Source organism: Silene latifolia, chromosome 2, assembly GCF_048544455.1.
Source record: "Silene latifolia isolate original U9 population chromosome 2, ASM4854445v1, whole genome shotgun sequence".
Classification (NCBI taxonomy): Eukaryota; Viridiplantae; Streptophyta; class Magnoliopsida; order Caryophyllales; family Caryophyllaceae; genus Silene; species Silene latifolia.
In genome coordinates, this window is record NC_133527.1 from 22,462,519 (window position 1) to 22,484,546 (window position 22,028).

The following is a 22,028-nucleotide window of genomic DNA, read 5'->3' on the forward strand; positions in this document are numbered from 1 at the left end:
GGACCGTTAATAAATTTCGGAAGTAATTTATTAATCAAATAAAATTTGATATTAATGTATTTGAAGTAATAATAATTCAAAGAAATATAATTTTATTATATTTTGAAGAAAAGTATTTATTTTGATAGTTTCGAAATGTTTAAAAATAGTTTAAACCGTGTAAAATCTTTCAATTCGAAATAAGGACATATCGGGAAAAAATTACAACTCTTTTGAAAATTGGGTAAACGGTTTTGGAAATGGGTCGTATGAATATTCAATTTTCTTGTAATCTCGTGTTTAAGAACTTTGGTCTTGTCGGAATTTGCGTTTGACAAACGGTTTTAATTATTATCGAAACGAGCCAAAACCGACTCGTAAAATCCCGACTAAACCCGCACCTTTCCTCCTTTCCTCTCCCTTTCACGCGGGCACGTCCCCCTTCCCCTTCATTTTTCTGATTTTCCTTATCTTCTTCAACCTTCTAACATTTCCCAAAACACCATTTTTCTACATTTCAAGCTAAAAATCACCATAACTTTTTCATTTCTAGTCGGATTTTCGCATAATTTATATTTCCGGAATCCTCTCGTCGAGATCTACAACCTGGTATAATTTAATTTCAGTTTTCTTGAAGTTGCTTTAAGACGAATTTTGGCACAAATTCGGTATTTATACTTATAATTGTGTTTTTATTGTTTATTTAGGTGAAGAATTGGAAGACGAGTTTGGGGACTCGTATATTGTCGAAGATAGCGGATAGTTGCTTGTTAGGGTTTGGTTTTTAAGGTGCTAATTGCTCATTTTCTAGCTTAAGGTAACATATTTCGAGTTACTCGACGAATAATCGTCACATTCTTTGTTGTTTTTGTATGTTTTGTGATTTTTGTTTGTGTAGTAATTTTCACATGATAAAATTTGATGCATGCATGCTTAATTAATGTCTTTTGTTAGTTTAAGTTAAGATTGTTGTATTGGGAACGATTAATTAGTGTTCAGACGATGTTATAATGAACAAAAATGGAAAAAAAAGAGGTGTAGGGGTGGCGGCAGCAGGCCGGCTGGCCCACGGCTGGCCCGGGTCGGCCCGTTACTTGTTTCGCGGTTTTCCATGCTTTGTTTGTCATTTTAGGTTCATTAATGATATAATTAGAATAAGTGACATATGGTTAAACTTAGGAAATGAATCATATTAGTAGTTAAAAATTATGTTGATGGTAAAAATTATGCTTATATTGATAGTTTTCACATGTTAGGATAGTTTATAAAATGAAATTGTAATGATTAGGCTCGAAATGAATTTTATAGTGATAATTGTAATGTTTTGTTGATTGTGCCGAAAACTGAGCCTTAGTCCCTTTGACTGATTCGATGTCAGTCAATTGAGTGATTGGTCAGCCGCAATTTAACCCGTACCTGTCGCAGGACTGGGGTTGCGGGTAAAAATTCGGTTGGATGAAATTTTATATGAATTAGATAATCGGCCTTTTTCTTGTTTAGGCCATTTATTATATCTTTATTTCACATGTGTAGTTAGCTGATTTGAGTAGCTTCTTATATTGTAGAATCGGCCCTAGATTCCCTGAAACCTTTAATATTGTTAAAATTGCTAGAATTGGAATGGGTATTGAATACTTTTTGCAGGTTGTTGTGTTTGTCATAGATAGGTCTTTATAGTCTCTGACGAGTATATGTTCACTGCTTAATAGCCTTTGTGTTCCTGACTAGTGGATTTATATCCAAGTTGGGGCATGACCTCGTTACTTATTTTGATAGTAAGTGGTCAGCTTAAGTACTAGCCAACCCTTTGGTGGACTCCTTAGGATACTCACTTTGTTTTAGAAAAATTGTGGGTCTTTGGTGCGGTGGTGTGTATCCGCATGTCTAGGTCTGCGCAGATTTTAGGCTAGGGTTGTGTTGTATCTTGGCCATGTTTTATTAATATTAACCGCTGAGCCAAGATACCGGTTCGATTATGTAACGCCCCGTAATTTCGAACCATTATTATTTTGTGGAAGTAATTTATTAATCAAGTAAAATTTGATATTAATGTATTTCAAGTAATAATAATTCAAAGAAATATAATTTTATTATATTTTGAAGAAAAGTATTTATTTTGATAGTTTCGAAGTGTTTAAAAATAGTTTAAACCGTGTAAAAACTTTTTATTTTGAAATAAGGGCTTTTCGGGGAAAAATGACAACTCTATTGAAAATTGGGTAAACGATTTTGGAAATGGGTCGTATGAGTATTCAATTTTCTTGTAATCTCGTGTTTAAGAACTTTGGTCTTGTCAGAATTTGCATTTGACCTACGGTTTTAATTATTATCGAAACGAGTCAAAACCGACTCGAAAAATCCCGACTCAAACCCGCTCTTTCCTTTCTTTCTCTCCTTTCCCGCGGACCACACCCCCTCCCCTTCATTTTTCTGATTTTTCTTTGTTCTTCATCCCTAACATTTCCCCTTTTTCATCAAAACACCATTTTATATCAAATCAAGCTCAATTTCACCATAACTTTTGCGTTTCTTATCGGATTTTTGCATAATTTACCTTTCCGGAATCCTCTCGTCGAGATCTACAACCTTGTATGTTTTAATTTCAGTTTTCTTGAAGTTGTTTTAAGACGAATTTTCGGAAATTTCGGTGTTCATGCTTATTTATTGTGTTTTTATTTGTTTATTTAGGTGAAGAATTGGAGGACGAGTTTGGGGACTCGTATATTGTCGAGGATAGCGGCTAGTGCTTGTTAGGGTTTGGTTTTAAGGTGCTAATTGCTCTTTTTCTAGCTTAAGGTAACATATTTCGAGTTACTCGACGAAAGATCGTCACATGCTTTGTTGTTTTTGTATGTTTTGTGATTTTTGTTTGAGTAATAATTTTCACATGATTAAATTTGATGCATGCATGTTTAATCCATGTATTTTTGTTAGTTTTAGTTAACAAGTTAGTATTGGGAACGATTAATTATGTTTCAGACGGTCTTATAATGAATAAAAATGGAAAAAAAAAGAGGAGTAATGGTGGCGGCGCGGCCGGCAGCAGCCGGCAGGCCACTGGCCCACGGCTGGCCCATGGCTGGCCCGGGTCGGCCCGGCTTGTTTCAGCGGTTTTCCATGCATTGTTCGTCATTTTAGGTTCATTAATGAGATAATTAGAATAAGTAATGTATGGGTAAACTTTTGAATTAAATCAAATTAGTAATAAAAATTATGTTAAAGGTAAAAATTATATTTATTTTGGTAGTTGCACATGTTAGTATAGGTTAGAAAATGAAATTGTAAAGATTAGGCTCAGAATGAATTATATAGCGATAATTGTAATGTTTTGTTGATTGTCTTAAAATCGAGCCTTAATCCCTTTAAGCGATTCGATGTCGATCAATTGAGTGATTGGTCACCGCAATTTGACCCGCACTGTCGCAGTGGGGTTGCGGGTAAAAATTCGGTTGGATGAAATTTTGAATGAATTAGATAATCGGCCTTTTTCTTGTTTTAGGCCATTCATTATATTTTTATCTCACATGTGTAATTAGTTGATTTAAGTAGCTTCTTATATTGTAGAAACGGCCCTAGATTCCCTGAAGCCTTTAGTATGGTTAATGTTGTTAGAATTGGTAATTAGTATTGAATACTTATTGAGGATACTGTTGGATTATCTGCTGAATAGACATTTATATAGCCTTTCACATGATAGAATGTTAGCATTTAGGTTGGTAAGTTGGACTTTTTGTCCCCTTATGGTTAATTGGGTGTCTTACTTGTCTTGTGTGGTGTGGGCTAAAGTATTCAAGCTGGGACTAGCTGGGACTAGGTCCTAGGTGAGTATTTCGGCCTTCATCATAGATAGGTCTTTATAGTCTTTGACGAGTATATGTTCACTGCTTGATAGCCTTTGTGTTCCTGACTAGTGGATTTATATCCAAGTTGGGGCATGACCTCGTTACTTATTTTGATAGTAAGTGGTCAGCTTAAGTACTAGCCAACCCTTTGGTGGACTCCTTAGGGTACTCACTTTGTTTTAGAAAAATTGTGGGTCTTGGGTGCGGTGGTGTGTATCCGCATGTCTAGGTCTTGTGATTTTAGGCTAGGGTTTGTTGTTGTCTCTTGGCCATGTTTTATTAATATTAACCGAGCCAAGATACCGGTTCGATTACCTTCCCTACCTCGTGGTATAGACTCGAGTTACAAAGTGACTATTGACGGGACTAAGAACTTATGCCTGTCTTTGATATATTGCCCTTTCTTGTTTGATGATTCTATGAATCATAGAAGGTGAGATGCAAGCCGGCTATGGTTGATAGAGTTTGGATTACTACTTGTTATATTTTTCACATGATAGTTTAAATTAGTCAATTTAGCATTCATATGTTAGAATACTTGGAAATTAGATTAATTTTCATATAGTTTACATGTTTCATTACATGTTACATTAAATATGACGATTCGTGGCTGGGAGGACTCGAAGTTACTCCCCACTGAATTGTGGCTTTCGTGTTTGTATAAAATGCGATTGACAGGTTGTTGATGCTTTGTTGGGGTCACAGACGAGCTAGTGAGCATATGGAACCTTGGACCTAGTTTGGTTATTCATATAGTAAACCTTTTAACTTTTGGTTTTGTATATAATTTGAAGGGACATATGTCTCCCTTTTCTATTTTTGGTTTGTATCATTCTATTTTCTTATTTAGCTATGGCATGTAAAGTAGTTCGTTAGCATTGCAGGTTTTGGCACCCGCCTCTTGGGAATGTTGGAAATGTTGTGATTGGTTTAGAAATTTTTTTGAAATTACAGGTTTTTGGCTAGTTGAACCAATTACAAACATATCCTACCAGTTTTTCTGTAGGATTTACGTAATTAATTAAGGCTAGATTTAAGGGTGTCACAGTTGGTATCAGAGCATATTTGCTCCCGACGCACGTTTGTGCACCCCACCTAGAATCACTTGACCTTTAAATAATAAACTTGAGAGATGGGTATGATGGGTAGATTTAGGATTTTATGTGGTAGTCTGTTTGTGATTGCTAATTGTTAGGTACTAATTGATTTTCTCTTTTTTGTAAGATGGCTCTCCAATAAAAGTAGATAATGCAATCTTACCTTAGTCTTCCAATCTCGTTGTTTATTCGTCTTTCAAATTACTCTTCTCTCGCCTTGGTAACTACCTTTCAATTCTTTCTTCCGATTCATCTTAGGTTCGTTTTCTTCTTATAATAAGAGTCCTTGTGGACACCTTCCTTTTATCCCGCAGGATAGTTCCCTTGTTCAAGAGAACCCGGTTTTGAGAGAATGTATCATTGGAGGGCGTGAACGAGTTGAGAAATTGATTGTTTAGGGTTTGAGTTGTATAGGAGAATATAACTTGGGATCCTTTGGTTAGTCTTGTTAGTTGTGCTTGATATGAGAACTTAGTGAAATGAGAAACACCTTGGGATTTATGTCTATTGAGAGCTTGTTTGTTATAGATGATTGAGCATGGGTATTACCATAGCACATAAGATGGAATGAACCTGAGCTACTTCATTTGAGAGTCTCGATGTTTCCTGTGGAGAATTAAAGGAATGATAGTTAGCACTAATCCTCGTAGGCCTTGAAAGGAATACAATAGGACATTGATGTTGCTTAATGGATTGGTATTGTACTTTGGAATTAGTTAGTTTGTTAAACCTTTTGAGTTGACCAAATCTAGTATAGAGTAGCCCTTGTTGACCTTTCGGAATTTGAGAACACGTGGTTGACCTTATTTATCATATCTGGATTTGGGAATTTTGGTGGAATGTTGCTCGATGTAGTTCGTGAGTTCAAGGGTGTGATTCTAATTTATGGTATCGGAGACTAGAAGTATTAAGTGGTGAGATGATGGAATAGACAAGCCATGGTACTTGGGGATGACATAGTAAGTGAAGTTCGATGATGAGAATGGTAAAGGAGATACTTTGGGGCATGGATGGTAACAAATGAATTTGTGTGGTGAATTGATTTTGGCTCTTAGAACCAATTGAGTTGAGGAATACCTACCATTGTGGAGTCCTTGTTAGTCCTATGATTTGGTAGACTTTTGAGGCTTTGTTGAACACCTTAGTGATGTAACCTTATCATATTGATCATAAGCTTTGATGAGTGTTTGGTAAGCGGTAACCCTTTCATTGTGCCGCTTCTATTCTCCTTTCCTTCTCTTTAACGTTCGTTGAACCTTGTTTTTATGCCAAATTTTACGTACCTTCTTCTTGCCCGAGATATCTTCTTAACTCGAATACCTCTTATTTATGTCAACCGTTATCTTTACGGACCGACTCCTTAGTTTCCTAACTTGTCAGATTCATGCACCCTTCGGAAATGTTTTACCGTTTCTCTATTCCTTTATCACTCCTTATCTCCTTAGTATAGTTGGTACCTTTTTTTTACCATGTTTACAGAGTTAGTGAGATGTGACTTGAGGATATAGGATTGACTAAGTAGACGAGTTTGTGATTGGCTTCCATAATCACTTTGGAGATGAGGGTTTGATAATGTATATGTTACCGTGTGAGAAATGTTAAATGTGGGATTATTAGTTGGTTTTAGTGAGTGATATTGATTACTACTTGAGGTATGGTATGAGAGTGAGAGTAAGCTACATTATTGGGAGATTTTAGCACTTGTTTTGGTAGCTAGAAAGGGTAATGGTATGGTTAACACCAATTGTTAGGCTAAGGAACATAATTTCAATTTATGGTTTTAGGAACTCTGAGGTGATAAAGTGTTGTTACAATTATGACCTTGTTCCTTGAGAATTTGATGGTAAGTAAGTTTAGGATATCAAATTTGAAAGAATACTTCTTGGGGATGTTGATGACCAGAATGGATTGGTGATGTGATTTGGTATTAGTTGGCTCTTGAGAGTTCTTGAGTTGAGAGAGACTTAGTATTGAGAAGAATTTGTTAATCCTATAGTTATATAGACCTTGAGGTCGCACTGAGTACTTGAGGTGATGGGACGGTGTTGTAGCTGAGTGTAGTTCCGCTTTTGGCAATCCTTAATAAATAAAAGGATAGAGGAACGTGAGATCCTATTGATTTTTCGGATTTTGGGGTTGGTATGTTACTACCTTGTTTTGAAATGAAAACCTTGTAGAATTTGAGGAACCCATAGTTGACACTAGTTGGATACGAATGTAACTTTGTTGGAAGCCTTGACCTTAGGCTTGTGAAAGTTGTTTTGGAATGATATTGTAAATTTGGGCCTTATATTTAATCCTTTGAGGAATCTTTCTATTGGAAATGGGAATATTGTTGGGAAGTAGGATTGTGAACCTTTCTTGATGTACCGATCTTCCTAATTCCGATCTCTGACAATTGTCATTCTTGCTATTCTGGCTTGTTCCGTTGTGTTCGCCTTTGTGGAACTCATTTGACCTTTTGAGTAAAGCGTCTTGTTCGTTGACATCTTTATTGACTTCATCCAAAAATTCCACCTTTAAGAGTTCAATTCCTTCTTGTCTGTTGGGTGTGAGTTCCCTATCGCGACTTGCACTTCTCGTTCCCGAGTTGTTTTCCATCTTGCATAGATTCTATATAGTTTGAGTAAACTTTTGGTTCATTTTTTCTTAATTTGGAGTTAAATCTACAAATTGACCTCTTTTTATAACATTTGAAAATGATTTCTCACTCTCTTTCAACCCTAGTGTTCAATTGGATACCTAAGTTGTTTCTCGTTTTGTGTAATGATTCCTTTTTCTTACTCCTTTTCCGCGGTACTAAGCCGTATTTAATCATAATTAGTAAAGATATTATTCTTATTATAGAACTTTAAACTAAAATTTTGAAAATGCTTTTATGATTTTCGATGGTTTTAACATTAGTGAATGTTAAATCTCGTTGTTGGAGACGTCCCAATAATGGATTTTCTCATTTATTGGTGTAGGAATATTTTTATATCTTGATATGAATATGGATGTTATTGTCTGATCAACGAGAGTATCACCGTTTCATTGAAAAGATACTTGTATTTTCTTATAACTATATTATTAAGATGTTGGATACTATGATTTCTCCTTCTGAGTTTCGAGGTCGAAACTTTTTAAAAGGAGGGGTGATTGTAACGCCCCGTAATTTCGAACCATTATTATTTTGTGGAAGTAATTTATTAATCAAGTAAAATTTGATATTAATGTATTTCAAGTAATAATAATTCAAAGAAATATAATTTTATTATATTTTGAAGAAAAGTATTTATTTTGATAGTTTCGAAGTGTTTAAAAATAGTTTAAACCGTGTAAAAACTTTTTATTTTGAAATAAGGGCTTTTCGGGGAAAAATGACAACTCTATTGAAAATTGGGTAAACGATTTTGGAAATGGGTCGTATGAGTATTCAATTTTCTTGTAATCTCGTGTTTAGTAACTTTGGTCTTGTCAGAATTTGCATTTGACCTACGGTTTTAATTATTATCGAAACGAGTCAAAACCGACTCGAAAAATCCCGACTCAAACCCGCTCTTTCCTTTCTTTCTCTCCTTTCCCGCGGACCACACCCCCTCCCCTTCATTTTTCTGATTTTTCTTTGTTCTTCATCCCTAACATTTCCCCTTTTTCATCAAAACACCATTTTATATCAAATCAAGCTCAATTTCACCATAACTTTTGCGTTTCTTATCGGATTTTTGCATAATTTACCTTTCCGGAATCCTCTCGTCGAGATCTACAACCTTGTATGTTTTAATTTCAGTTTTCTTGAAGTTGTTTTAAGACGAATTTTCGGAAATTTCGGTGTTCATGCTTATTTATTGTGTTTTTATTTGTTTATTTAGGTGAAGAATTGGAGGACGAGTTTGGGGACTCGTATATTGTCGAGGATAGCGGCTAGTGCTTGTTAGGGTTTGGGTTTAAGGTGCTAATTGCTCTTTTTCTAGCTTAAGGTAACATATTTCGAGTTACTCGACGAAAGATCGTCACATGCTTTGTTGTTTTTGTATGTTTTGTGATTTTTGTTTGAGTAATAATTTTCACATGATTAAATTTGATGCATGCATGTTTAATCCATGTATTTTTGTTAGTTTTAGTTAACAAGTTAGTATTGGGAACGATTAATTATGTTTCAGACGGTCTTATAATGAATAAAAATGGAAAAAAAAGAGGAGTAATGGTGGCGGCAGCGGGCCCGGCAGCAGCCCGGCAGGCCCACGGCTGGCCCATGGCTGGCCCGGGTCGGCCCGTTGCTTGTTTCGCGGTTTTCCATGCATTGTTCGTCATTTTAGGTTCATTAATGAGATAATTAGAATAAGTAATGTATGGGTAAACTTTTGAATTAAATCAAATTAGTAATAAAAATTATGTTAAAGGTAAAAATTATATTTATTTTGGTAGTTGCACATGTTAGTATAGGTTAGAAAATGAAATTGTAAAGATTAGGCTCAGAATGAATTATATAGCGATAATTGTAATGTTTTGATGATTGTGCCGAAAACTGAGCCTTAATCCCTTTGACTGATTCGATGTCAGTCAATTGAGTGATTGGTCAGCCGCAATTTGACCCGTGCACTGTCCGCAGGTGGGGTTGCGGGTAAAAATTCGGTTGGATGAAATTTTGAATGAATTAGATAATCGGCCTTTTTCTTGTTTTAGGCCATTCATTATATTTTTATCTCACATGTGTAATTAGTTGATTTAAGTAGCTTCTTATATTGTAGAAACGGCCCTAGATTCCCTGAAGCCTTTAGTATGGTTAATGTTGTTAGAATTGGTAATTAGTATTGAATACTTATTGAGGATACTGTTGGATTATCTGCTGAATAGACATTTATATAGCCTTTCACATGATAGAATGTTAGCATTTAGGTTGGTAAGTTGGACTTTTTGTCCCCTTATGGTTAATTGGGTGTCTTACTTGTCTTGTGTGGTGTGGGCTAAAGTATTCAAGTGGGACTAGTGGGACTAGGTCCTAGGTGAGTATTTCGGCCTTCATCATAGATAGGTCTTTATAGTCTTTGACGAGTATATGTTCCTTTGCTTGATAGCCTTTGTGTTCGACTAGTGGATTTATATCCAAGTTGGGGCATGACCTCGTTACTTATTTTGATAGTAAGTGGTCTGCTTAAGTACTAGCCAACCCTTTGGTGGACTCCTTAGGGTACTCACTTTGTTTTAGAAAAATTGTGGGTCTTGGGTGCGGTGGTGTGTATCCGCATGTCTAGGTCTCTTCCAGATTTTAGGCTAGGGTTGTGTTGTCTCTTGGCCATGTTTTATTAATATTAACCGCTGAGCCAAGATACCGGTTCGATTACCTTCCCTACCTCGTGGTATAGACTCGAGTTACAAAGTGACTATTGACGGGACTAAGAACTTATGCCTGTCTTTGATATATTGCCCTTTCTTGTTTGATGATTCTATGAATCATAGAAGGTGAGATGCAAGCGGCTATGGTTGATAGAGTTTGGATTACTACTTGTTATATTTTTCACATGATAGTTTAAATTAGTCAATTTAGCATTCATATGTTAGAATACTTGGAAATTAGATTAATTTTCATATAGTTTACATGTTTCATTACATGTTACATTAAATATGACGATTCGTGGCTGGGAGGACTCGAAGTTACTCCCCACTGAATTGTGGCTTTCGTGTTTGTATAAAATGCGATTGACAGGTTGTTGATGCTTTGTTGGGGTCACAGACGAGCTAGTGAGCATATGGAACCTTGGACCTAGTTTGGTTATTCATATAGTAAACCTTTTAACTTTTGGTTTTGTATATAATTTGAAGGGACATATGTCTCCCTTTTCTATTTTTGGTTTGTATCATTCTATTTTCTTATTTAGCTATGGCATGTAAAGTAGTTCGTTAGCATTGCAGGTTTTGGCACCCGCCTCTTGGGAATGTTGGAAATGTTGTGATTGGTTTAGAAATTTTTTTGAAATTACAGGTTTTTGGCTAGTTGAACCAATTACAAACATATCCTACCAGTTTTTCTGTAGGATTTACGTAATTAATTAAGGCTAGATTTAAGGGTGTCACAGATTACCTTCCCTACCTCGTGGTATAGACTCGAGTTACAGAGTGACTATTGACGGTACTAAGAACTTATGCCTGTCTTTGATATATTGCCCTTTCTTGTATGGTGATTTTATGAATTGTAATAGGTGAGATGTAAGCCGGTTACAATTGATAAAGTTTGGATTACAATTTGTTATATGTTTCACATGATAGTTTATTTTGGTCAGTTAGGGGGTCATAGGTTAGAATATTTGATAATTAAATTGTTTATCATGTTGTTTACATGTTTCATTACATGTTACATTAAATATGACGTTTCGTGGCTGGGAGGACTCGAAGTTACTCCCCACTGAATTGTGGCTTTCGTGTTTGTATAAAATGCGATTGACAGGTTGAAGATTTAGATGGGTACACAGACGAGCTAGTGAGCATAAGGAACCTTGGACCTAGTTTGGCTATTCTTATAGTAAACCTTTTAACTTTTGGTTTTGTATATAATTTGAAGGGACATATGTCTCCCTTTTCTATTTTGGGTTGTATCATTATATTTTCTTATAGATTAGCTATGGTATGTAAATTAGTTCGTTAGCATTGCAGGTTTTAGCACCCTCCTCTTGGGAATGTTGGAAATGTTTGTGGTTGGTTTAGGAAAGTTTTAAAAATTACAGGTTTTGTCTAGTTGAACCAATTACAAACATATCCTGTCAGTTTTTCCGTAGAATTTACGCCTTTATTTATCGTTAATTTTAAGGGTGTCACAGTTGGTATCAGAGCATATTTGCTCCCGACACACGTTTGTGCACCCCACCTAAAATCACTTGACCTTTAAATAATAAACTTGAGAGATGGGTAGGATGGGTAGAGTTAGGATTTTTATGTGGTAGTCTGTTTGTGATTGCTATTTGTTAGGTTCTAACCAATGTTCTATTTTGCAAGATAGCTCTCCAAGAAACGTTGATAATGCAATTAGTTATTAATTTTTGTGCCGTTGAAGCTATGACCGTGATCTTACTCGTTGGTGACCAAGACAGAGTGGTCGTTGCCGAATGTTGAAGATTGGTTATGCCAAATGAAGATTGCTTCCACTTTCTTGATACTTCTTTTCGTATTCAGTGTATCCTACCTTAATCTTCCAATCTCGTTGTTTATTCGTCTTATTAATTCCTCTTCTCTTGCCTTGGTAACTACTCTTCTATTCTTTCTCCCGATTCATCCTTGGTTCGTTTTCTTCTTATAATAAGAGTCCTTGTGGACACCTTCCTTTTAATCCGCAGGATAGTTCCCTTGTTCAAGAGAACCCAGTTTTGAGAGAATGTATCATGGGAGGGCGTGAACGAGTTGAGAAATTGATTGTTTAGGGTTTGAGTTGTATAGGAGAATATAACTTGGGATCCTTTGGTTAGTCTTGTTAGTTGTGCTTGATATGGGAGCCTAGTGAGTTGAGAAACACCTTGGGATTTATGTCTATTGAGAGCTTGTTTATTATAGATGATTGAGCATGGGTACTACCTTAGCACATAATATGGAATGAACCTGAGCTACTTCATTTGAGAGTCTCGATGTTTCTTGTGGAGAATTAAAGGAATGATAGTTAGCACTAATCCTTGTAGGCCTTGAAAGGAATACAATAGGACATTGAAGTTGCTTAATGGATTGGTATCGTACTTTGGAATTAGTTAGCTAGATAAACCTTTTGAGTTGACTAAATCTAGTATAGAATAGCCCTTGTTGACATCTCGAAATTTGAGAACACGTGGTTGACCTTATTAATCATATCTGGATTTGGGAATTTTGGTGGAATGTTGTTCGATGTAGTTCGTGAGTTCAAAGATGTGATTCTAATTTATGGTATCGGAGACTAGAAGTATTAAGTCGTGAGATGAGGGAGTAAACAAGCCATGGTACTTGGGGATGACATAGTAAGGGAAGTTCGATGATGAAAATGGTAAAGGAGATACTTTGGGATATGGATGGTAACAAATGAATTTGTGTGGTGAATTGAGTTGAGGAATACCTACCATTGTGGAGTCCTTGTTAGTCCTATGATTTGGTAGACTTTTGAGTCTTTGTTGAGCACCTTAGTGATGTAACCTTATCATATCGATCATAAGCTTTGATGAGTGTTTGGTAAGCGGTAACCCTTTCATTATGCCGGTTCTGTTCTCCTTCCCTTCTCTTTAACGTTTGTTGAACCCTGTTTTTATGCCAAAGTTTACGTATCTTCTTCTTGCCCTAGATATCTTCTTAACTCGAATACCTCTTATTTTTGTCAACCGTTATCTTTACGGTCTGACTCCTTAGTTTCCTAACTTGTCAGGTTCATGCATCCTTTGAAAATATTTTACCGTTTCTCTATCCCGTTATCACTCCTTATCTCCTTAGTATAGTTGGTACCCTGTTGACTATGTTTACAGAGTTAGTGAGATGTGATTTGAGGATATAGGATTGACTAAGTAGCCGAGTTTGGGTTTGGCTTCCATAATCACTTTGGATATGAGGGTTTGATAATGTATATGTTATCGTGTGGAAAATGTTAAATGTGGGATTATTTGTTGGTTTTAGTGAGTGATATTGATTACTACTTGAAGTATGTTATGAGAGTGAGAGTAAGCTACATTGTTGGGAAGTCTTAGCACTTGTTTTGGTAACTAGAAAGGGTAATGGTTTGGTTGACACCAATTGTTAGGTTAAAGAACATAGTTTCACTTATGGTTTTAGGAACTTTGAGGTGATAAAGTGTTGTTACAATTAAGACCGTGTTCCTTGGGAATTTGATGGTAAGTAAGTTTTAGGCTGTCAAATTTGAAAGAATATTCCTTGAGATGTTGATGACCATAATGGTTTGGTGATGTGATTTGGTATTTTAGTTGACTCTTGAGAGTTCTTGAGTTGAGAGAGACTTAGTGTTGAGAAGAATTTGTTAACCCTATAGATTTATAGACCTTGAGGTCGCATTGAGTACTTGAGATGATGGGATGATGTTGTAGCTGAGTGTAGATCCGCTTTTGGTAATCCTTAATAAGCAAAAGGATAGAAAACTTGAGATCCTATTGATTTTTCAGAGTTTGGGGTTGGTATGTTACTACCTTGTTTTGAAATGAGAATCTTGTGGAATATTTGAGGAACTTTCTCTTGGAGTTTATAGCTTGGTATTGGGATTCTTGATTGAAGGTTTACTTTTTGAGAAAACCATAGTTGACACTAGTTGGATACGAATATCGCTTTGTTGGAAGCTTTGGCCTTAGGCTTGTGGAAGTTGTTTCTGGATGTTTGAGGATTTGGAACGATGAGATCACGCTTATAGTGGAATACCTTGTTTCAGGGAGTAGATTAGGATGAGGTAACATAAGCAATTGAGGAAACCCTTGGGAGTGATGTGGTTATGAGTTTTGTTGTTAGGAAGTTTTTGGAACCGTTTTGGGTGTTGTTGTAGTTTGTGATAAAAGAAGTGTCTGGCATTTCCTTGTTGTCTGATTTTCCTTCTTCCTTAATTATGAGCGTTACTGCTCATACCTCTTTTCCTTACTTCATCATACTCCTCTCATAAGTTTGATGTTGGTAACCTATGAAACTCCATCTTTGACACCCATTTAGGTTCGACTTCAATTCTTACCTCATGAAATTCATACAGCTCTTTTGATTATTATTCTTATTATAGAACTTTAAACTAAAATTTTGAAAATTCTTTTATGATTTTTAATGGTTTTAACATTAATGAGTGTTAAATCTCGTTGTTGGAGACGTCCCAATAATGGGTTTTCTCATTTATTGGTGTAGGAATATTTTTATATCTTGATATGAATGTGGATGTTCTTGTCTGATCAACGAGAGTATCACCGTTTCATTGAAAAGATATTTGTATTTTCTTATAACTATATTATTAAGATGTTGTATACTATGATTTCTCCTTCTGAGTTTCGAGGACGAAACTTTTTAAAAGGAGGGGTGATTGTAACGCCCCGTAATTTAGGACCGTTAATAAATTTCGGAAGTAATTTATTAATCAAATAAAATTTGATATTAATGTATTTGAAGTAATAATAATTCAAAGAAATATAATTTTATTATATTTTGAAGAAAAGTATTTATTTTGATAGTTTCGAAATGTTTAAAAATAGTTCAAACCGTGTAAAATCTTTCAATTCGAAATAAGGACATATCGGGAAAAAAATTACAACTCTTTTGAAAATTGGGTAAACGGTTTTGGAAATGGGTCGTATGAATATTCAATTTTCTTGTAATCTCGTGTTTAAGAACTTTGGTCTTGTCGGAATTTGCGTTTGACAAACGGTTTTAATTATTATCGAAACGAGCCAAAACCGACTCGTAAAATCCCGACTAAACCCGCATCTTTCCTCCTTTCCTCTCCCTTTCACGCGGCACGTCCCCCTTCCCCTTCATTTTTCTGATTTTCCTTATCTTCTTCAACCTTCTAACATTTCCCAAAACACCATTTTTCTACATTTCAAGCTAAAAATCACCATAACTTTTTCATTTCTAGTCGGATTTTCGCATAATTTATATTTCCGGAATCCTCTCGTCGAGATCTACAACCTGGTATAATTTAATTTCAGTTTTCTTGAAGTTGCTTTAAGACGAATTTTGGCACAAATTCGGTATTTATACTTATAATTGTGTTTTTATTGTTTATTTAGGTGAAGAATTGGAAGACGAGTTTGGGGACTCGTATATTGTCGAAGATAGCGGATAGTTGCTTGTTAGGGTTTGGTTTTTAAGGTGCTAATTGCTCATTTTCTAGCTTAAGGTAACATATTTCGAGTTACTCGACGAATAATCGTCACATTCTTTGTTGTTTTTGTATGTTTTGTGATTTTTGTTTGTGTAGTAATTTTCACATGATAAAATTTGATGCATGCATGCTTAATTAATGTCTTTTGTTAGTTTAAGTTAAGATTGTTGTATTGGGAACGATTAATTAGTGTTCAGACGATGTTATAATGAACAAAAATGGAAAAAAAAGAGGTGTAGGGGTGGCGGCAGCAGGCCGGCTGGCCCACGGCTGGCCCGGGTCGGCCCGTTACTTGTTTCGCGGTTTTCCATGCTTTGTTTGTCATTTTAGGTTCATTAATGATATAATTAGAATAAGTGACATATGGTTAAACTTAGGAAATGAATCATATTAGTAGTTAAAAATTATGTTGATGGTAAAAATTATGCTTATATTGATAGTTTTCACATGTTAGGATAGTTTATAAAATGAAATTGTAATGATTAGGCTCGAAATGAATTTTATAGTGATAATTGTAATGTTTTGTTGATTGTGCCGAAAACTGAGCCTTAGTCCCTTTGACTGATTCGATGTCAGTCAATTGAGTGATTGGTCAACCGCAATTTAACCCGTACCTGTCGCAGGACTGAGGTTGCGGGTAAAAATTCGGTTGGATGAAATTTTATATGAATTAGATAATCGGCCTTTTTCTTGTTTAGGCCATTTATTATATCTTTATTTCACATGTGTAGTTAGCTGATTTGAGTAGCTTCTTATATTGTAGAATCGGCCCTAGATTCCCTGAAACCTTTAATATTGTTAAAATTGCTAGAATTGGAATGGGTATTGAATACTTTTTGCAGGTTGTTGTGTTTGTCATAGATAGGTCTTTATAGTCTCTGACGAGTATATGTTCACTGCTTAATAGCCTTTGTGTTCCTGACTAGTGGATTTATATCCAAGTTGGGGCATGACCTCGTTACTTATTTTGATAGTAAGTGGTCAGCTTAAGTACTAGCCAACCCTTTGGTGGACTCCTTAGGGTACTCACTTTGTTTTAGAAAAATTGTGGGTCTTGGGTGCGGTGGTGTGTATCCGCATGTCTAGGTCTGCGCAGATTTTAGGCTAGGGTTGTGTTGTGTCTTGGCCATGTTTTATTAATATTAACCGCTGAGCCAAGATACCGGTTCGATTACCTTCCCTACCTCGTGGTATAGACTCGAGTTACAGAGTGACTATTGACGGTACTAAGAACTTATGCCTGTCTTTGATATATTGCCCTTTCTTGTATGGTGATTTTATGAATTGTAATAGGTGAGATGTAAGCCGGTTACAATTGATAAAGTTTGGATTACAATTTGTTATATGTTTCACATGATAGTTTATTTTGGTCAGTTAGGGGGTCATAGGTTAGAATATTTGATAATTAAATTGTTTATCATGTTGTTTACATGTTTCATTACATGTTACATTAAATATGACGTTTCGTGGCTGGGAGGACTCGAAGTTACTCCCCACTGAATTGTGGCTTTCGTGTTTGTATAAAATGCGATTGACAGGTTGAAGATTTAGATGGGTACACAGACGAGCTAGTGAGCATAAGGAACCTTGGACCTAGTTTGGCTATTCTTATAGTAAACCTTTTAACTTTTGGTTTTGTATATAATTTGAAGGGACATATGTCTCCCTTTTCTATTTTGGGTTGTATCATTATATTTTCTTATAGATTAGCTATGACATGTAAATTAGTTCGTTAGCATTGCAGGTTTTGGCACCCTCCTCTTGGGAATGTTGGAAATGTTTGTGGTTGGTTTAGGAAAGTTTTAAAAATTACAGGTTTTGTCTAGTTGAACCGATTACAAACATATCCTGTCAGTTTTTCCGTAGAATTTACGCCTTTATTTATCGTTAATTTTAAGGGTGTCACAGTTGGTATCAGAGCATATTTGCTCCCGACGCACGTTTGTGCACCCCACCTAAAATCACTTGACCTTTAAATAATAAACTTGAGTGATGGGTAGGATGGGTAGAGTTAGGATTTTTATGTGGTAGTCTGTTTGTGATTGCTATTTGTTAGGTTCTAACCAATGTTCTATTTTGCAAGATAGCTCTCCAAGAAACGTTGATAATGCAATTAGTTATTAATTGGGTAAACGATTTTGGAAATGGGTCGTATGAGTATTCAATTTTCTTGTAATCTCGTGTTTAAGAACTTTGGTCTTGTCGGAATTTGCATTTAACCAACGGTTTTAATTCTTATCGAAACGAGCCAAAACCGACTCGTAAAATCCCGACTAAACCCGCACCTTTCCTCTCTTTCTCCCCTAACCCGCGGCACCCCCTTCCCCTTTTCTTTTTTTTTTTTTCTGATTTTCCTTTCCTTCTTCATTCTCTAACATCTCCATCACCAAAAACCACCATTTTTCTTACTTTTCAAGCTAAAATCACCATAACTTTCTCGTTTCTTGTCGGATTTTCGCATAATTTATATTTCCGGAATCCTCTCGTCGAGATCTATAACCTGGTATATTTTAATTTCAGTTTTCTTGAAGTTGTTTTAAGACGAATTTTGGCACAAATTCGGTTTTTATACTTATTGTTGTGTTTTTATTGTTTATTTAGGTGAAGAATTGGAAGACGAGTTTGGGGACTCGTATATTGTCGAAGATAGCGGCTAGTTGCTTGTTAGGGTTTGGTTTTTAAGGTGCTAATTGCTCATTTTCTAGCTTAAGGTAACATATTTCGAGTTACTCGACGAATAATCGTCACATTCTTTGCTTTTTGTATGTTTTTATGATTTTTGGTTGAGTAGTAAATTTTCACATGTATAAAATGGTTGCATGCATGCCATTTGTTAGATTAAATTCTCATAATAGTATGGAAATGATATGGGAACGATTTAATAATGCTTAAAACGAGTTAAAATGAACAAAATCGGAAAAAAATGGAGGTGTGGGGGTGGCGGCAGCAGGCCCATGGCAGGCCCACGGCTGCCCGTTGCTTGTTTCGCGGTTTTCCATGCATTGTTCGTCATTTTAGGTTCATTAATGATATAATTAGAATAAGTAACATATGGTTAAACCTTTGAAATGAATAATGTTAGTAGTAAAGATAATAAGGTTGGTAAAAATTATGCTTATATTGATAGTTATCACATGTTAGGATAGTTTATAAATTGAAATTGTAATTAATAGGCTCAAAATGAATTTTATAGTGATAAGTGTAATGTTTTGATGATTGTCAAAATCGAGCCTTAGTCCCTTTGTCGATTCGATGTCAGTTAATTGAGTGATTGGTCAGCCGCAATTTAACCCGTACCTGTCGCAGGACTGGGGTTGCGGGTAAAAATTCGGTTGGATGAAATTTTATATGAATTGGATAATCGGCCTTTTTCTTGTTTTGGGCCATTTATCAAGTTTTTAAGTTCACATGTATAGTTGGTTGAATTTAATAGCTTCTTATATTGTAGAAACGGCCCTAGATTCCCTGAAGCCTTTAATATTGTTAATATTGCTAGAAATGGTGTTGGTATTAAATACTTTCTTGCAGGTTGTTGTGTTTGTCATAGATAGGTCTTTATAGTCTCTGACGAGTATATGTTCACTGCTTAATAGCCTTTGTGTTCTTGACTAGTGGATTTATATCCAAGTTGGGGCATGACCTCGTTACTTATTTTGATAGTAAGTGGTCAGCTTAAGTACTAGCCAACCCTTTGGTGGACTCCTTAGGGTACTCACTTTGTTTTAGAAAAATTGTGGGTCTTGGGTGCGGTGGTGTGTATCTGCATATCTAGGTCTGCGCAGATTTTAGGCTAGGGTTGTGTTGTGTCTTGGCCATGTTTTATTAATATTAACCGCTGAGCCAAGATACCGGTTCGATTACCTTCCCTACCTCGTGGTATAGACTCGAGTTACAGAGTGACTATTGACGGTGCTAAGAACTTATGCCTGTCTTTGATATATTGCCCTTTCTTGTATGGTAATTTTATGAATTGTAATAGGTGAGATGTAAGCCGGTTACAGTTGATAAAGTTTGGATTATTACTTGTTATATGTTTCACATGATAGTTTAAATTGGTCAGTTTAGTATTCATATGATAGAATACTTGGGAATTAGATTAATTATCATGTTGTTTACATGTTACATTACATGTTACATTAAATATGACGTTTCGTGGGTGGGAGGACTCGAAGTTACTCCCCACTGAATTGTGGCTTTCGTGTTTGTATAAAATGCGATTGACAGGTACTTGATACTTAGTTGGGGTTCACGGACGAGCTAGTGAACAAGAGAACCTTGGACCTAGTTTTGGCTATTTTTATAGTAAACCTTTAGACTTTTGGTTTTGTATATATTTTGAAGGGACATATGTCTCCCTCTTCTATTTTCGTTTGTATTACTATATTCCCGCGTCTTTAGTTATGTATGTAAATTAGTTTGTTAGAAATTGCAGGTTATGACACTCTCCTTCTGGAAATGTTTGTGAATGGTTTAGGAAATTTTTTGAAATTACAGGTTTTATCTAGTTGAACCAATTACAAACATATCCTGTCAGTTTTTACGTAGAATTTACGCCTTTATTTATCGCTAATTTTAAGGGTGTTATACTCTAGATCCTGTGAACTGAAAATTTGGGATGATTATATTGTTAAAGTTGATGAGGAAATGATTGGGTGGGTGCTTGGTTTACCATATGGTGATGACGCCTTCGACTTTGAAGAAACGTCTTCAAGGCGTGTAGAGTTTATGGAATTGAAGAAACACTATGAATGTTATGGTGGTGTCCCCTACAACTTCATCTACAATGCATGTATATCTGAGGTCAAAAGTAGAGTACTTTTCTTGCGGCATTTCATTTTTTATGTATTAGGTGTCCTTCTCTGTACTACGAAGAGCAACTACGCAAGTCCAGAGCTGCTACGAGCGGTTGTTTATGATTATGTTTCTGAAAGTTGGAAATGGAATTGGTCTAAGTTCATTTTACAGTGGATGGTGAAATATACTGGTGAAGGTACATGTGATGGTATTTCAGGCTGTGCATTAGTCTTGATGGTAAGTGATTCCTCATTATATGTGAATTGCTTCAGATATGGTTGTTAATTTTGCCTGAAAGTTACACTCCATAATTGTGCATTGTCTCTGTCACGTGTTGTACTTGCAGATTATCTATCTTGATAGGTTGAACTTTGAAGGTAAGGGCCTTAGGTGGAAAGTTGATGAGCCAAGATTGGGTGCATGGCAATACTCTGATATTCAAAAGACAATAGCTGCTGATAGGGTAGGTGATTCAGAGGATCAGTTTGGAAGGTCTGATGTTGTTCGGAATGTCGTTTATGGCCAACCTTACCCAATAGGTCCACGCTATTGTAGACCAAAAGTGGCTTGAAGGTAAAGGGTGCTCGGTGACTAAGGAAATGGCTGCTGATGTGAATTTGAAGAAGGTGAAGGTAAAGCCGGCAACGGTAGGACGTAAGCGAGTTAAAAAGGTCACAGAAAAGGAAACAAATAACTGTAGTGTTGACGATGCAGACCAAAATACATTTATCAATGGAAGGGTTGAAAAACTTCTATGCCGTATAGTTCTACATCCTGCCAAAGCTGCATATGGGTTAGTGCATGGGAATTGTTAGGATTCTGTAGTTGCTTTCATATTTGCACAGTTTGTGTACGTTGCTATCGTCCATATTGTTATTGTTTAGGTGCAAAGACGATTCAATTTTCAATGACGGAGAAGTTGAATTGTCGGTCAGTCGTGTTCGTCATACTATTCTTGGAGAAGAACCAATTGGTGTAGAGGTTGTTGAAAAAGGTTTCCATCTTAATTACATTAACTGATTGTTTATTTTTTACTAAATCAGAATTTGATTAATTTTTTACCCTAGGTAATGAAGGCTTTGGCAAGGGTAATCAATTATACTTTATTTATGGAAGATCCGATTGACACTCAACACTACATACTTTGTCCAAAACTTATGGTAAATTGTGAGACATATTCAACTAACTTTGTAATGTACAATCTTAGAACTACATCTTTCTTCAATTTATGTAGGGGGAGATGGTTGATCTGGTTGTCAAGGCTAGAGGCTGTCATAAGTTCATGCCGAATATGGCCACCCTAATAAAAAGATATAAGTAAGGGGTTTAAACTAAGTGAGACAACCCATGTAAGTGCCTTTTCTGCATAAATTTGCATGAATAATGGTTTTATCGGTGCCTCACTCGTATTTGTTTTAATTTGTGCCTGAACCTTCCATGTTTATTGACTAGTTCCATGTACCTGTATTTCTTGATGGCCCCTGGATGTTGTATTTGGTGAACAAGTGTAAAAAGTCAGTACGCCTTTACAAG

General features: G+C 35.8%; 3 long non-coding RNA genes across 3 annotated transcripts; all 3 read left to right on the forward strand.

Moving 5' to 3' along the window:
• Window positions 1-462: 462 nt before the first annotated feature.
• LOC141628756 (uncharacterized) lies at window positions 463-11,621 on the forward strand. The gene is made up of 3 exons (XR_012537186.1): window positions 463-588; window positions 687-796; window positions 11,343-11,621. It is a non-coding gene; the product is annotated as an uncharacterized LOC141628756 (long non-coding RNA).
• LOC141628753 (uncharacterized) lies at window positions 8,494-10,943 on the forward strand. Its single transcript, XR_012537185.1, has 3 exons — window positions 8,494-8,670; window positions 8,770-8,877; window positions 10,605-10,943. It is a non-coding gene; the product is annotated as an uncharacterized LOC141628753 (long non-coding RNA).
• Window positions 11,622-15,401: 3,780 nt separating the features above from the next.
• LOC141628758 (uncharacterized) lies at window positions 15,402-17,375 on the forward strand. Its single transcript, XR_012537187.1, has 3 exons — window positions 15,402-15,508; window positions 15,607-15,716; window positions 17,240-17,375. It is a non-coding gene; the product is annotated as an uncharacterized LOC141628758 (long non-coding RNA).
• The last annotated feature ends 4,653 nt before the right edge of the window (window positions 17,376-22,028 follow it).